At 44.2% G+C, this 15,350-nt stretch overlaps 1 protein-coding gene across 5 annotated transcripts in view; it reads left to right on the plus strand.

The window, feature by feature from the left end:
• LOC146181703 (putative RNA-binding protein 46) overlaps nucleotides 1-15,350 on the plus strand; it is a 228,991-nt gene that overhangs the window by 175,575 nt on the left and 38,066 nt on the right. The window lies entirely within an intron of this gene.

Genomic DNA, 15,350 nt, shown 5'->3' on the forward strand with positions numbered 1-15,350 from the left:
CGAGCTTTATCATGGGGCCCGTGAACGCATGCGCACTCCGACCACCATTTCAGCACCGCGCTCATATTGTACAAAATAGAAAGAGTAGTTTTCATTGCCGCTATCCTGGTTCCACGCGATGCTCAGTATACGATTTGCTTTTCTTTTATTTTTTTTTTCTGTTTTTCACTGTGCGCACGCGGGAGATAAGACAGTTAAACGTGCCGCCCCGCGCGACGCAAATATCGTCTAAAACGGAGATAGCGCGAGGCGTAACAGCTTAACATATTGTGGAGAGGGAGCGCGGGCTATACTGGTGGGCCATATAGCGCATGTCCCGTGGAGGAAGTCGGCATTCTGTGCGCTTCTTTGTTTATAGGGCAGCTTCTAAAGGCTCATTCATCTCGTGTCCTGGTCCTCACGTGGGTCAGAAAAAGACATTTATATCCCCCCGCTCTTCCCCTTCTGAAAAGTAAAACATCTGAACCCTGGCGCTATACTGAATCACTTACACGGCCAAACCTTCGAGAGCCAACTGTTAAGTGGCATGCAGGTACAGTTGAGAAGAACCTTGCGTCATTGCAGGTATTTCTTGGCTGCTGTCAGATAGGCCACTTATAATAATTGACAGTGTGTTAACATTAGGTGTTCCACTTGTTCGAGCGGTTGCCGGCTTGGCGCATTGATAAGCGAGAGCTGATTGGCCTCTGCACCGTCTATGGTAGATAGCCATCCTCTGGCATGACGACCATTTTCTAGTGTCTCCATTCTCTTCCCTGCACGTGCAGAGGGGGATCATTTTCACTTGCCAAAGTTGGCGGGTGGCGAAGTGTATGCCGGAAAATTTTTCTCCATGGTTGGTTTTTTTTTTTTTTTTTTTTTGTAGCTAACGTACTAATACGAACATCGTATAGTTAAAACCAGGGAAGGTGAGAAATTGCAACACATTTTTTTATTGCCAGCCATCTCAATAGGGCAACGTATTCGTTATGACAACTGTAACAGACTAAATTATGTTGCAACTTCCGTTATTTCATTATGTTGGACGCAATGACCGTGAAATAGTGGCCCACATCCGGCTGTATATGTGGTGCTTTAGCTGCGTTGCGACTAGGTGACTGGACAATATATTGGCGCGCTTTATAGAATAGGGTGACCCTATCAGTTGGGAGGATAAGGGAGGATTCACAAATGCGCATACGCCGAGTTCTAAGCTGCGAAAGGGCGAAGTGAGCGGCTAGGCGTGATAAGTGTCCCCTTATCCGTTCCGACCCCATCCTAAATTGCCTATTGCCAATCTGTTGGATTATTAGTAAAAAATGTTGACGATTGAAACAAAAATGAAACAATGCAGCATCACACAAGCGATGAGGGTGGAAAACAAACCGTGATGCGCTTCAAGACAAAATTATAAGACAGGGCTCTTAATGCACCGAGGGCCGCACAATAAAGCGTCGCGGGTCGGAGACCCCTAGTGTCGAGGTTATAAGGATGTAATAACTGCACGGAGAGTGCTCCGACAGCTGTTTGTTGTCACGTGACAAGTGGTCACGTCAATAACAGGCGTCACTCGAGTGTCTCTACAGTGTGGATTGACACCTGTGCTCTAAAACAGCTCTGCTCTCTATACCCCTTACAATAAGCGACCCGTCGAATAGAATGCGGTCCATGCTGCATCTCCCCAGTCGCACTCAGTCACATCGCCCTGGAAGCACCTGTCTCAATATACGGCCTGTCGGTATATGGACCGCAGTATCGCCGCTATCTGCCACGATACGGTGCTTCGTAATCGGGCTCTCGTGCGGAGAAAAGAGGAAAAAAAAGGAGATCTGTAGTGTAAAATGAATGATACATATTCCAGAGCACGGGCTTTACTTGATAAAAAACTGGAATGCGTCGGTGCAATCCGCGAGGCTGTATCGCTGCGATAAATGTCGATTGGCGGCGACAGACGCACACACTCACACGCACATCTCGCAAGCTTCGCGGGCAGGTACATTGTAGAATGGAACAATGCGCACTGTAATATTGCTATTTCAGTGCACCAGGGACTCTGGAACGAGGATGGTCGGTCAGTGGCGGGTCATAACCGCGAGCGTTGGAGCGGAGCTCTAAGCCTCCCCCCCCCCCCCCCCCCCCCCCTCTTGTTTTTCCGAACAGATTTCTGGAAATGACGGTCTGCACTGAAGTTTAAAGTGTATCACGGCTATAAGTGTGCAAATAGCAATCCTTACGGACACAAATCGAACAGGTAGATATATTGAATGGTGAATCGGATAATGAATCACATGCCTTTGCCTTGGTGCTAGTTGTATTTGTTTATGTAACAATATGGTGAAATTTGTTGAAGACTGGACGGTCATAAGCAAGAGGTGGGGCCGGTGGGATCAGAATTTAAAGCATCAACCCTTTTCAGGAAAATTCCAAATTGTCACACTATTCAAAAAGCCGCCATGTGTGGTGCAAAAAAACAAAATAACAAAAAAAAATGCTTCCTATGTTCATATAATACAGAACTATTAGTTTACAATACCAATCCGTTATTGTAAAAACAAACAGTTGTTGTGGCTGCAGGAAGAAAGAAAAGAAAATGCACGGACCTGCTACTGGCTCTGTAGCTGAGCCACCTCCGCTGCCTCTGATTTATTTATTTATTTATTTATTTATTTATAGGAAGGGAAAGGCGCGGTAACTGTCTCACTTGTTTTTCTCTGGACACCGCAACCGCGCCGTAAGGGAGGGGAGGAATGTTGGAGTGAAAGTGGGAAAGAGAGAAAGATGATCCGTAGTGGAGGGCTACGGAGTAATGTCGACCACCTGGGGATCATTAACGTGCGCTGACATCGCACAGCACACGACGCCTCTTCGTTTCGCCTCCATCGAAACGCAGCCGCCGAGGTCGGGTTCGAACCCGGGTAATCCGGCACAGTAGTCGGGCGTCTTACCACTGCGCCACCCCTGCGGAGCGCTACAAAAACGCACACAGGAAAGAGGGAGTGGAAGCGCGCGTGTCCCTATTTATATCCGTGTTTGCAGCGCTTTTGTTTTCGCTTTTCTTTTGCGGTGGATGTTTACCAACTTGCTGAATTATCCGCCTTAACGCAATTATTTACTTAACGAACGCTAGAACATGAGAGCTGTATGACCTCGTGTATCTTAACAAAAAGAAACAATTTAGATACTTCAGACATGGAAGCGTCGTCCTCTAGGGCACTAAGAAAATAACACTAGCTGAACTTACTCCGAGGTGTTGGATTTGCTTGGAAGATTGGAAAATACGCAGGGGGCGGAGCTTTATATTTTCGCTGCGAACATTGGATGTGGAATAAATACTTATATTATATTAGAAAATTTCCTGTATTCGCAGGACTCTATAGCTACGTTTCATGAAGAAGAAATATGCATAAATTAAAAGCGGGGTGGCGGGGGGGGGGGGGGGGCGAAAACTGAGGGGCGCGTACTTCCGTGTGTCAGTGCGATAACGTAAAGCCTCGTCCACGAGGGCGATGATTTCGCACTATGCCCAAAGCCTCTGGCTACATTCCAGATATTCGCGAGACCTTCGGCATATGTCCGCACAATTCCAAACGCAGCTGCCGCCTTGTCGGCCGCCGCTGCGGCCCTGCTTCAATCACGAGGTGCGTGACGTCACACCATGCGCCAGACAGTCACAATTTTCCGGGCAATCCATGCCATATTTTTGCTGGGATGAGGCTTTTATCGCTTTTATGCTCTGGCACAAAAGTGTGCTCTTGCCACTCAATACTTTCGGAGTAATCAAAGGCTGACTGTTCGCGATATGCTGTTGATCCCACGTACACGGGCCGCAGTTATAACGAACACTTATCGCTTATTACAAATTAGGTGTAACTAACGTCAGGATATCTAATGGCGCTAGGCACTGTATGCCATAGAGAAACGGTAGGCGAAAACCAAGAAAAGCACTGTTCGCGGCCTAAACTGTAAATAAAAATATCTTTCTGTTTCGTTTAATTAGGGCAAAAATCACTATTGGGTGCTGTTAAACCAGTTGAAGTGGCTTGCTTAAGATACTATCGGCCTCTTTATTTAACGTCAGTGTAGTACAAAGCCCCGTCGGGGTGGTGCAGTGGTAAGACGCCCGACCACTGTGCCGGAGTAGCCGGGTTCGAACCCGACCTCGGCGGCTGCGTTTCGATGGAGGCGAAACGAAGAGGCGTCCGTGTGCTGTACGATGTCAGCGCACATTAAATATCCCCAGGTGGTCGAAATTACTCCGTAACCCTCCACTACGGCTCCTCTTTCTTTCCACTTTCACTCCCACCTTCCTCCCTTCCCTTACGGCGTGGTTGAGGTGTCCACAGAAAACAAGTGAGACAGTTACCGCGCTTTTCCTTTCCTATAAATCAATCAATCAGTTTTTTCAGTGCAGTACAAACTCTCAAGTTTCTTGACAGGCAGAGTTATGGGAGTGATATCTCGGTTTTGTGGGATTGGGGTAGGAGGGGGGGAGGGGGAAGTGATGTATGAAAGATGTGACGCTACGGTACCCTACTGAAAAAAACTGTAAGGGGCAATAACCTCACATTTTCTCACACAATCTCACTCAATTCACATAAGAAATCACGTACAAGTCACATATAATTGCATAAGTTCTCATAGTTTCTTGTACATTATCATAAATTATGTACGATATTTTATGATAATGATGTGCACCATATGAGACTCTATGCGATTAAATGAGATTTTATGAGGTTATTGCCCCGTAGAACTTTTGGTTTTTCATTAGGGTAGTATTACCATTTCTTACTGAGACTTTCTACTATAAATGTTGCGGGCAATTTATACTAGAGATCAACTTCTGCCGATAAGATTGCGTAAATGTTTTTGAATTAGGAAAAAAAACTCCAAACTTCTCTCTCAGAATAATTTGTCATTTTCAATAACTAGCGCAGTCAGCCTTTGTTTTAGTGCCATGCCATGACCATCAAGGTTACCCAAAGAACATGTAAAGTTGGCGCCGAATACTGAAGGGCGTTTTGTATACGCATATGAGAAACTTTTGATCATGCCCCGTATGCGCCTTTTGCTAGTGCATATATGAAGAAAAAAAAATAGCATATGAAATATTCGGAGGGAGGGCAGCCTACCCTTCATTCCGGATATGCAGCATGCCCACCCGCGTCGCCCTGCTGACTCGCCTCTTGACTCAGGAGCAACTCGTCATGGCTTGTCTTATCAGGAGTGCCGGTTCTACGTGATGTCATTTTGTGTGCTTGAGAAGGGGGCTGACGCCCGTTGCGGACTCGCCCGGTATGTGCCGTATGTTCAGGAGGAGCGTAGATAAATAAGAGGCCGAAAGAGGAAAACAGTGCAAAAACCGAGGCGGCCGACATCAAAAGGAACCGCACCGCTTGATGTCCGGCGTTGGAATTAGGGAAGAACTAGGTGTGTGTGTGTGTGTGTGTGTGTGTGTGTGTGTGTGTGTGTGTGTGTGTGTGTGTGTGTGTGTGTGTGTGTGTGTGTGTGTGTGTGTGTGAGAGAGAGAGAGAGAGAGAGAGAGAGAGAGAGAGAGAGAGAGAGAGAGAGAGAGACGCACAGGGAGCTTATCTTCATCTCCCCAAGCAAGACCTGTTTTATCTGATAGTATATATATCTTGTTTAGGGTAAAGCCCCTCCTGGAGTGCCCTCTTTAGAGACCGTTTTTTTGTTACACTGCACAGTGTACAAACGTTTGACGCATTCAAAGTTCAAACGACAAAAAAGTTAAGTAAACGGACTTAAATGCGGAAGTAATAGCCGTGGACTAACAGCTAATATACTTTAAGCAAAAATTACCCTATAATGACGTAAAAAGGGTGTGACATTTTCATTTGTGAAGTCCTTCGAGGGGCAGGGTAGGCATGATTGCAGCCACTAAATGTGAAGAATTGTAGAGAATGCTGCATTGTCCATAGATGCATATTCCCTTCACAAATCATGTAATTGTAGTACGTAAAGGAAGGAGAGTTGTGCACGCAGCACTTAGACCTTTAGGTTAATAATTGGAAGAGGCTGAAACCTTGGGTGGTACCATTGTAGCGGCAAGAACTTTGCATGTTTTAAAAAGAGAATCTACTTCCGTTGCTGAGAGCAGGTGTTCTTCATTTTAGTGGTCTAAAACGGCGTAAACGAATGCGGTGTCCCTATTAAGGAGCGCAGTATAAGCATGTTACTCCTTTTTAAACCTTTTATAGAGTAATTCATGTGTAGATTGAAAAAATTAAGTACTCTCGGATAGTTTCGGCCATTACAGATTAATACCTAACGTGTAGAGAAGTACCACTCGCTACACAGCCGTTTCTGCATTTGCAGTAGTTGAGGCTACCGCAGCTGGGATGGCCTCCCGCCCTCCCCATCTGGTCTCTCATAATTGGGCTCAGTTATGAATCGTATGAAGCAACGGCGAATGTCTCCGAATACGCCATTAATGCATCGCTCGAAGGGCGAACGCCACTTAGGACAGATGTTCGATATATGCGACGTTACAACTCCATCTTTGAGGGACTGAAGGAACAGCTTTGAGAAAAGGAAAGACGTACTAATTGTTCTCAGTTCCCGGTGTACAGCTCAAAAGCGCCCTGGGGGAAGTGGTGGAGGTAGGAGATAGGAAGAGGCGTGGTGGTGGATGGCTGTGTAAAGTTTCGAATACATTGGGTTCATTACACAGCATCGCAGAGCACCAGGGTTCTCTCTGAATTTCGTCAGCATCGAAACGAAGTTGCCCCGCCGGGATGGTGCAGTGGTAAGACGCCCGACTACTGTGCCGGAGTTCCCGGGTTCGAACCCGACCTCGGCGGCTGTGTTTCGATCGAAGTGGCTTCCGTGTGCTGTGCGATGTCAAACTGATTGATTTATAGGAAGGGAAAGGCGCGGTAACTGTATCACTTGTTTTCCGTGGACACCTCAACCGCGCCGTAAGGGAAGGGAGGGAGGTGGGAGTGAAAGTGGAAAGAGAGAAATAGGAGCCGTTACGGAGTAATTTCGACCACCTGGGGATCTTTAACGTGCGCTGACATCGCACAACACACGGACGCCATTTCGTTTCGCCTCCATCGAAACGCAACCGCGATGTCAGCGCACGTTATGGTCGAAATTACTCCGCAGCCCTCCATTACGGCTCCTCTTTCTCTCTTTCCACTTTCACTCCCACCTTCCTCCCTTCCCTTAAGGCGCGATTCATTATTATTATTATTATTATTATTATTATTATTATTATTATTATTATTATTATTATTATTATTATTATTATTATTATTATTATTATTATTATGCGGGCATTTTGGGATGAGATGCCGAGTGATTTAACCGTCGTGTCATCTGAAAGAACGTTGAAGATGGGTAATTTTGACCACCCTTCTTCATGGAAGGGAAGCAGCTGAATGCTGTATATTAGCAACTTTAAAGTGAACGCACGGAGGCAGTGATCCTGGTTCCATCTCTTTTCTTTTCCTAAGGAAGCGCTAATTTTTTTCCAGATCATAAAGTTTGTTTATTATTTTGTTTTATTGGCGAAAACGAAATATCTTTCTATCAGCAGGGGTGCAGAATTCAGACAATTTGACGTGTTCTTCTTGTTCCTCTTCTTCTTCTTCTTTTTTTTTTTTGTTACGGGCAGACAACTCGATCGTTCGATTGAAAAGCCGCCGCCGCACCATAGTTTCTGCGCAGGTGTTGTGAATTTTCGGAATGTGGCAGGAAAAATGGACGCCTGTAGTTGATAATCGATAAGCTATGGTGCGCCAGGCAATGGAAGTGTGATGGGTGATTAGTGGTTAATATTAAAGCCATATTTGGTTGAATAATTGTCGATAATTAAAAATAATCGATAAATTCAATAACTTGACAATAATTTTTTTTAAATAGATAGATGTGCGAATAGAATTTTGAATTCGTAGCGAATACGAAGCGAATAGCTATCTTGTTCGAATAATTTCGAAGCGAAGCGAATATTTTTGAATCAAAAAGTACAGCGGGCACAGGAAATGCAGCAGTAAAAAAAAAAAAAAAAAAAAGGTTTTAGCTTTTGTCGAAAGATGTTCGGAGAATTAAATGAAATAAAAATAAATGATTTGAAACTTAGGCAGCAAACCGAAGTGAACCAATTAGCATTGTGGTCTCGGATCCGGGCCCTTACTGTGAGGTTCTTGACACGCTGTTGATTTTAAATTTAAAAAGCCCTGCTCCATGACCATGAGCGTGAGAAAATGCGGTCCTACTCGCAACCAAGACTGCACACGAATCAAAATTCACTTCGCGGTGCTGTCTTTCTGACCACGGTATCCTAAGATAATGAACTTTAATTGTGTCCTCTTAATTTCAACCTTCGAAAGAGTTGAAGGTTAGCTGTCGCCTCCATCGAAGTTGTTTCCAGCGGATGCGCTGCTAGTACGCGAGCCAACGCCGACGCAGCAGCGCTCGCCGCGGTCATGGCGGTTTTTTCGTCGACGCCTCGTAACCAGCACCGCCCCCCCCCTCTCCCCCCCTTCTCCCCTTTCCCCTTTTAGACCCCTCTACCCCCCTCCCCTTTTAGACCCCTCTACCCCCCTGGCGGCGTCCGCCCGCGTTACCTGATTGCTGCGCGCACTCCTGCCACTATACCACCCGCGTTCGCCGCTGCGCATACCCCCCCCCCCCCCCCCCCCCCCTCTTCCTGCGTGACGGCGACGTTCTCTGGTGCACGCACCGTGATCAGCGGATCACGGTGCGTGCATCCCAAGCCGAAACGCAGTCACGTTTTCTTACCCGCTAGCGGTGTCAGCGGCATCAGTCAGTTGCTGCTATCTCCGCCGCGCAACGTTCCTATGGGCCCACGGGCTGCCTCCCGCAATCTCGGGATAACTTAATTGCTCTCTTCATTTCTCCGACCACAAAGCTTCTTTCATGACAGTCAAGAACTGTTAGTGAAGTATTTCTTGAAGAAATACATGTGAAAAATAAGAAAAAGGTCTGTAATTGTACATGCATGTCGAGATCCTTGCCTCAATTCTAACAAGAAAGGTGAAACAGCTGATGAGCTGCGCTCAAATTGCGCATTAGGAAGTAACGTAATCGTCGGCAAATTTTTTTTCGTCATCTTCATATTTGGCGGAAACCATAGAGAAAGACGCCGCGCGGGATGCAGATCCCGCCGCGGCGGCGTGCTCGCTTTCGCATCGCAGCCTTTTCCTATCACTTACGCACGTGGACAACGTGTCACAATCCATACAACTGCGAGGGGACGATAGGGGAACATTCATGAACTGCCACCTCCTAAAGCTTTTTTTTTTTAAGTCTGAAACTTCCAAATACTATTAAAAGAAACTCGGATTTCACGAATATTGCTGTTCGCTTCGGTATTAGAAATTTGCGAATTTTGACACACATTAACAATTCAGTGACCCAAACACCGAAAAGTTCTGAATAATTGAGTCCTAATCAGTTATAGATAAAAAAAAAACTGTAGATGAAGCGTGCGAACACACGCATTGCCTCTACTATTAATAATCGTCCTGCTAATTTTTTATTTGATTTTTCTGCTTTACATTGATGGAAAGTTCTTGTTCATTATACGTACGGCAGAGAAATACGGCAAACATCTCCATTCGTAGATAAGTATTGCATGAGAAATACTATGCTTTAGCGAAGTTGTATGAAGAGCAGTGTATATAGCCTGGTGGTTACTTTTGGCAACTACGCTACGCGTTTGATTCGTTCAGATATTGCGATATACGAATATATCACAACCGACGGCTGTAACCGCGCTCTAAATTATGTGCTACGTTATTTTGTGGCAGTTAAGGACGTTAATTTTTTCCAAGGTAATCGCAACAGCGAATGATATTTGACTGCTTCCTATGCAGGTAGCAGTCCCGCTCTAGTTTACGGAAAAAGTGTTTCTGTATGTTGTTTTTTTTTTTTTTTATTTCTGAAATTATGCACACGGAAGAAGCTTCTTGGTTCGAGCCTCATGAATTAGAAAATAAAGCGCCACGTTTTCAGTAACATGCACTACCGATGAGAGCTGGAAAATAGTTCTAGTTAATATGTAAATGAGCATTTCCCTGTGACCATTCGAACTGAGCGCCTCACTTTTGGAGTTGCTTGCTGCGCGAGAACGGGGCAGCAATTTCCGCTTCCGCTTGACACCTTTGATGAAGGGCGCACCATTTTTATCGCCGTTGTCTTAATGTGCCGGTCATTTGTTCTGTTTAGCACCAGCCGTTGGCCTCAGTAAAACCGTGAAGTTTGGGATGTTTTTGCCGCATTGTCGCATCTCGCGGGACCCTTGCCGAGCCCAAATAGGTTGTCTAAAAATGCGGAATTCGTCGCTAGCTTTAGTGATTATGACATCTAAGGCGGTGGGGGCGTATGATAGCGCTGCCACGAAGGGGATAAAAAAAAGGGGGGGGGGCGATTGTACCCACACTCGATTCCAGGGAGACCTTAACCATGAAATTTAGGAAGAAGAGACTGTGTACCTACGTCGAACACATTGCAACGCGGTGACGCACACTGACGGTGCACCGGCTCTCTCTTTGACACTCTGCGGTAGTTCGTGATTTGACTTTCTTCCCTAAGACAGCCTTGCTGCCAGTCTCGCTAATTGAGGATTTCAGAACAGTCTCTACTTTTCGAAAAATTGGTTTTCTTGGTTTTAAATTGCATGAGACTGAGCATAATGGTTGCTAGTGATGCTGATTACTAAGTTAAACTGTTTTTAAACTTCATAAGCAATGTTTCAAAGGCAAAAAACTTCTACTGACAGTTCACGTATGGTCTCTGAAATAGATGGAAAAAAAATTAGTTTTTGTCCATGTTCAGTATCTTTGCAACATGTTAAGTATCTTTGAAACTTTGGCAGTTCTTGTATACACAAAGATAATGTCACTGACACAGTTTTTATGGTTTGCGCTGAGTGAATTTTCTTATTTTTTTATCTGGAAGCAGGATAAAAACATACAGAATTATAGAAAGCAAGACGCAGAGAATCAACTGCGATTACTGATTTTAACAGATTTTGTTTCATCATGTGAGCTTTGTCACATTTGGTGCTTTAGAAGCCATGGTAGACTGAAAACTGTTTTGCAAGCAATGGACTTTACGCCATAACTACGATATGCATATCCAAAGACGATTATCCGTGTAGCTGCATTCTGAGATCATGTGATGACCCTTTGCATTTGCCTTGTGTTCAGGTGGGGTTCGTGCTAAGGGGAAGGAGCTGGTGGCGTGACCACAGCTTGTATGCATCCATTTCCTCGCTTCGTCTTTGCCATCATCCAGTGGGATGCATGGTTATGTGATGCCCTAAACACTCCGAAAAGACGTGGGTGATGCACATAGACAGGAGGTGAGGGGCCAGGAACAAGCTTGCGAGTTAAAAATGAGATAGCATGCATATATAGGATGCCGGCAAAATGCACCACCCCCAAAAATCTCTAAATCTGTGTCTACACATTTGCCGGACGGAATGCGATAGGATCTATGCTAGCTGGGTTAGCTTGAGCAATCCTATTATTGTCTGTCTTTGAATTTTACCATTTCCAAATGCCAATCTTCCCAGAAAGGACTGGCAGTGGTAGGTACACAAACTCCCCATTCTTTGTTTTGCTTTGACAAAATTACCAACTGTTCATTATTTCTGTTTTGTTTGTTTGAACTTGTTTTTCTTGCTGAAGGCTCCTTCAAAACTCTGCAGTTAAATACCCCAAATATATCTGTTTACTACTAATGATTCAACATATTTAAATGTAATAAATCATAAATGAATCATAGTATTGATGTTTTGTGCAATCACATACACCATGTGAAAAAAAAAAGCTTTTTTTGAAAAGACAGTATGTCTTGAAGCAAAATAAAAAAATAAGTTTCACATTAATAACTCTTGGGAAGGCGGCAAGTAAAAGGTGTGGGTGCGACAAGTCTATAGGCCACATTCTTTGTGAGTGCCCCATATACAGTGAGGAAAGAGTGTCTATGCCATGCGCTGGAGCATCTAGATGGGACGCCCATTGACAAATTAAGATTTTACGTGCCTGGCCACGGCGATCGTTTGCGGTGAAGGCCTCCCAGGCACTGCTCCGCTTTATGAAAAGCACAGGCCTAATCGAAAGACTATGAGTTTGCTGTTATGTTACGCGATATGACAGTGATGTGGTGTGATGTGATGTTACATGTCTGTGATGTGACTGTACTATATACTAATTTCACCCATCCGTCTCTCACAACTTTTATATCCACTCACCCCTTTCCCCCAGTGCTGGGTAGCAAACCGGTTTCTTTTACGGGTTAACCTCCCTGCCTTTCCTCCTCATCTTCCTCCTCCTCCTTGTCTCCTACCCTACCTCTTTGTTTTACGTTAAAGAAAAAAAGTCTTTTTGATCAAATTATTAGGGTTTCTTTTTATTTACAATACTGCCGGTCTTCTTCCAAGACCATAGCAGGGGGCTTTTAGTACACTTTGAGTAGAACATATGTACATATCTTTCACAGGCAGCACAACAGGACATAAAAGTACACATACGCGAAAAGAGGGAACATTACATGGGCTAAAATCATATACAAAGCAAAAGGATTAGCAATAAAAAAAAAAACTTCACAATGCAGTGCACATCCCGTAAATTACAAAATTGTATGCGTGACCGTATTCCTATCAACAGGTAGCAGGTACGGCTCTTGCAGCGCTATCATGAATTTGTTAAATGATCTACTTCTGATATGAATGAAGATAGAGATTGCACACTAGTAATGCGATGATCTAAGCGATTCCATTCACTGATAGCGAGAGGAAAGAAGGAATGCTTGAATGTGTCATTGTGACAGCTGTACTCTGTTAGTGTGTACGAGTGTTTGTGCCGAGATGGTCGCGATTCTGAAAAGGTTATGTATTTTTCCCAGTCTATTTTGTAGTGGTTATGTAATAGCTGAAACAGAAACTTCAGGTGTGCTTGTTTTGCCCTCGATGATAAAGTAGGAAGGCCGCATGAATCTGCAAGCAAAGACTGAGAATCGGTGCGCTTGTATTTGTTATATATAACTCGTAATGCCTTGCGCTGAACGGCTTCTAGTTTTTTTATTTTTGTTACCGAATGAGGGAACCAGACAGTATTCGCGTATTCTAGAATTGGCCTTACGAAAGTTGTGTATGCTAGGAGTTTAGAGGCTACTGGTGTAAATCTTAGGCGTCTACGTATAAAGAAAAGTTTTCGCAGTGCAGCTATGTGATGTTAGTGATGTGAGAGTCCCACCTCAGGTCAGATGACAGTGTGATACCTAAATATTTATGGTGCCTAACTTCTGTTAATGGCGCTCCGTTTATTGTGTACGAAAAGCGCGACGGGTGCTTTTTTCTTGTTACGGTCATGTAAACTGATTTTTTGAGTGTTAATTGTCATTTGCCATGTTCTACACCATTCGGTTATTTGTGTGAGGGAACTGTTTAGTAACAGGTGATCTTCGTGGGTGTTGATTGTTTTGTAAATCGTACAGTCATCTGCAAAAAGTTTAATGCTGCAGGTAATGTTGTTAGTTATGTCATTGATAAAAATTAGGAATAACAGTGGCCCAAGAACTGGTCCCTGGGGCACTCCCGACGTAACTGGTACTGTTTTGGATGGGACATGCTCATAAACTACATACTGGAAGCGATGTGACAGAAAGTCTGTTGACCATGATAGTAATTCTCCGTCTCCGATAAAGGTTTTTAGTTTTCCTGTTAACTTAATGTGAGATACACAATCGAAAGATTTCGAAAAACCGAGCATCACAATGTCTGTCTGGCTACAATTATTAATGCTAAATGCTAGGTCATGTACAACCTCAGTTAGTTGCGTAACAGTTGAGAGCCCGCGACGGAATCCATGCTGATGAGGTGTTAACATGTTATTGCTCTCGATAAAAGTGGTTATATGCTTCGAAATGATATGCTCAAGAAGTTTACATGATGTACTTGTAAGGGATATTGGTCTATAGTGTGCGGGCGAAGCTATGTCCCCTGATTTCTGGATAGGTATTATTTTCGCTATTTTCCACTCTTTTGGCAGTCTTGACGGCGAAACAGATTTGCGAAAAATAACTCCCAGGTATTTGCTACACCACTCCACGTACCTTTTTAAAAACTCTTTGGGAATATTATCAGGGCCGGTCGCTTTTTTAGGATCTAGTCTGAGAAGAAGGTTAAAAATACCGTCATCTGTAATACTGAGAGGTTCAATACAGTTACAGGGCAATGCGCAAGTTTCTGGGCAGATTCCGTTATCTTTAGTGAATACTGAGAAGAAAAAATCGTTGTACATGTTCGCAGTTTTAGTCTTTTTTTCTGGTGACAGTCCGGATGGTGTCTTTTCATGGTCACGGAAATGGTTCCAAAACCTTTGAGGGTTATTTTTCAAAAAGTTCGGGAAGGTCACGTTGAAATAATGGTCCTTCGCTTGTTTTGTAGCTTTCCTGAGCTTTTCAACAGCCTTTCCTAACTTAAGCTTATTCAGTTCACTTACACCTTAAATCTTAATTGATTTGCGCATTCGCTTTACTTGACGCTGCACGTAAATAACGTCCCTTGTGATTCAAGGATTGTTTTTTGAGACACGTTTAACCTTTAGTGGAACGAAGTTTGTCATTCAGTTATTAATTATGTTTTTGAAGGCGAGCCAAACTGTATCTATTTCTGTAGATGTGTCTAATGCACTTTCGGAAAAACTGTCGAACTCATGTGCGAGATGAGTTAGAATCCCGGCGTCATCTGCCCTAGCAAAGTTGTTTATGGTAGTGGTTAAGGAGTGGTACTTTACGCTACATTCGAGGGGTAGCCGACAGACTGGTATACTGTGGTCTGAGATACCTTCGATGATGTGAGTTACAACACGATGTATAGGGAAGTGATCACTGATTAGAATCAAGTCAAGAATGTTTTCTGCTGATCCCTGTACATTTTTATGATATAATGTTGAAGCTGAAATTGTGTAGAAGAAAACCAAACAGTGTGCATGCTTTTGTTGCTGAACATGCCTGTACAGGAACAGCAAGAAATCACTCTGCTAAAACAGTCGTTAATCGCAGCTCATCCTTTGGGGTGTTGATATATCTGCGACACTGGTCTCATGAGCAGTTTTTATGTTTGGACAATGAATGCGGTACAATCGATGATTTGTTTGCCAACTGTACTCACTCTTATCCCCCTTTCTGGCTTGCAGCTCATGTTGAGTGCGATATAGTGCATGCTCTTCCAGTGTCCCTCCTGGACCTGTGAATGTTCTGTGCGACTCCAGATCTGCTCTGCAGCTCCTGACTATCTACCACGGCACCAACCTCTCAGTGAACATTCTCCGAGCCCGTCTCCTAGCCCTTCAGGACTCGGGGTATCAACTGGCCCT

Source organism: Amblyomma maculatum, chromosome 8 (assembly GCF_055883805.1).
Source record: "Amblyomma maculatum isolate TAMU_Amacu chromosome 8, ASM5588380v1, whole genome shotgun sequence".
NCBI lineage: Eukaryota > Metazoa > Arthropoda > Arachnida > Ixodida > Ixodidae > Amblyomma > Amblyomma maculatum.